The sequence below is a fragment of the Fukomys damarensis genome, unplaced genomic scaffold, assembly GCF_012274545.1.
Source record: "Fukomys damarensis isolate Sample0158 unplaced genomic scaffold, DMR_v1.0_HiC HiC_scaffold_60373, whole genome shotgun sequence".
In the NCBI taxonomy this organism is placed as follows: domain Eukaryota; kingdom Metazoa; phylum Chordata; class Mammalia; order Rodentia; family Bathyergidae; genus Fukomys; species Fukomys damarensis.
Window position 1 is genome coordinate 1,222 of NW_022961285.1, and position 2,437 is coordinate 3,658.

Here is a 2,437-nt window from a genome sequence, read left to right on the forward strand (position 1 = left end):
ACATTTAAAAGAAATTGCTTCCTACTTGGCTCCATTGTCTTGTAGAAGTAATTTAGACAACAGAAGAAAAAACTCATTTTCTTTAATGGATTGAGAAGCTCTCTGTAAACCAAGTAAGTCAAGATTGAAAATAAAAGTAAATATATATGGCATCAAGTGAGTCTCAATAGACAGTGTTTCTTTCCCTCATGTTCTTTAAGAATTAATAAATATACAGTATGTATTTAAGCTCTAGACCTAAAATTTTAGGGGGACTGTGGTCCTCGTGATCCTTTCCCTACCTCTTCCCACATCCTTCTTTCTAAATAAATGTATTTTTAGATTATCAGTAGTAAAAAATAAGAATTTAATGTTCCTGTAAAGGGGAAAAAAGCAACTTAATCCATGTTGAACGCCAATTATTTACTTTCCTTATAGTGCCTCTATTCTTCAACACCATCCTGAAAACTGTTAGCATCCCTTTATTACAGGTGAAGAAGCAGAGGCATATGATACACAGTCCAAAGTCATAGGACCATGTAGTGGTAGAGCCTTTCTCTTTTTAGTAATCTTGGCAAATTTCAAGTATACAATATAGCAGTATTAATTACAGCCACCAGACTAGACTGTACACTAGATTTATAACATTCACTCATCTGGAATAACTGAATTTTGTACCTTTGACTGACTCTTCATTTCCCCCTCAGTTGCAGAGCCTTGATTCACATCTAGGGCCCCAAATTCATGCTATTTCCTGTATTTATCTTGCTCCTTCCAAAGAAATGAACATCTGAGAAAAAACACTGAAAATTTAAAAAACTACACAAGATGATGGGTGAGGTCTTCAATAATGGATCTTTAAAAAGAATAACAATCAACATGACTTCTATAAATTATAATTTAGAGATGAATTCCAAGATGTTCAGCCTAATCCTCTTATCTGTTAAATTCTATATAGCTAGCACATTGCATGTAATGTAGAATATCTTTAGCTTCCATCCTTTAACAGCTGGGGCCAGAGTATAAATGAAGAACTTCTAAGTACAGTACTCCTATGTGTAACTTTTACATTTTTGGATCCCCCTACATTCTGGGTCCTGTGGAAGCTACCATAACACTTTTACTAGATAATTCTTATTGTTTGTCCAAATTTTAGTCATCTCCTCTAAAAAGCTGTCTTTGACTCATCAGGGAACAGGACATCTTTTCAAATTCCCTCTAGCTTTTGGTACTGTCCTCCAACATTTCTATTAATTTTAGGTTTATTTGCCTGCATCTCTATACTGTTCACTTTCCTATCTTTCTGATGATACCGAATACTGGCAAATATTTGTTGAATAAATCAAAAGATGGGAAAGTAAAATAATGTACAAGTGGATTAAATGAAAAATTGATAAAATGAACAGAAATGGAGAGGAAAAAAAGAGGAAAAAACCTGAGAATTAAACATAAATAGAAGTAAGCATTTACATGATAGAGTACCAAGAAAAGCATTTGCATATATACCTGATGGATGTATAAACTGAGCCAAAATTTTCAAGAAACAAGTCAGCACATCAAGAGTCTTATAAATGTTCATATAGTTCTTTTAAATTGAGTACACAGATATTTACTGATTATTAAATATATCCCAGGAACTCTTCTCTGTGTTGAGGCTAGTTGATACCAACATAGACAAATCTCGATTGTCACAGAATTTATAATTTAACACAAAGAGAGAGATAATAAACAAATATTCAGGCAAATGAATGTTGGGCAAAAGTAATTGGGGAGAAAAATAAAAAAAGAATGAGAGGTTAGTGACCATAGGTGGGTGATATGTATGTACAGTCTGAGATGGCCTCTGGGAATAGGACGGTTTCTGACTGGGGAGGTAAAGGAGAGAAGAAAATCAGACATGTAAGAGAAAAACATTCAAATAAAAAGGAATAGCAAGCCAGGCGTGGTGGCACATGCCTGTAATCCTAGCACTTGGGAGGCTGAGGCAGGAGGATCAATGTGAGTTTGAGGCCAGCCTGGGCTACATAGTGAGATCCAGAGCAGTCTGAACTACATAGTGAGACCCTGTCTCAAAAAACAAAAAACAAAACAAAATAAAAAGGAATACCAAACACACACTTCTTAAGGCAAATCATACCTGCTGTGGTCGGGAAACAAGGAAGTCTGAGCAACAACAAGGGGGGTGGTAGGAAGTGAGTTCAGAGTGGCCAGTTGAAGCCAGATCACGGAGATCTGAGAAGTAAGGGCTTTGGATTTCACTCCTAGTAATGTGACTTGATTTACTGTTGACAGAGTAATACATGGTATACATGAGTGATAAAGTTAGAAAGAAGAAAACTGTACGGGGAAACTGTTGTAAAAATCAAGCGATAAGTGATATGGATAGGACTAGTGCGCCTGCTGGTAGTGGAGAAATGGGCACATTTGGATGCATAGTTTGAAAGTAAAGACCACAGAA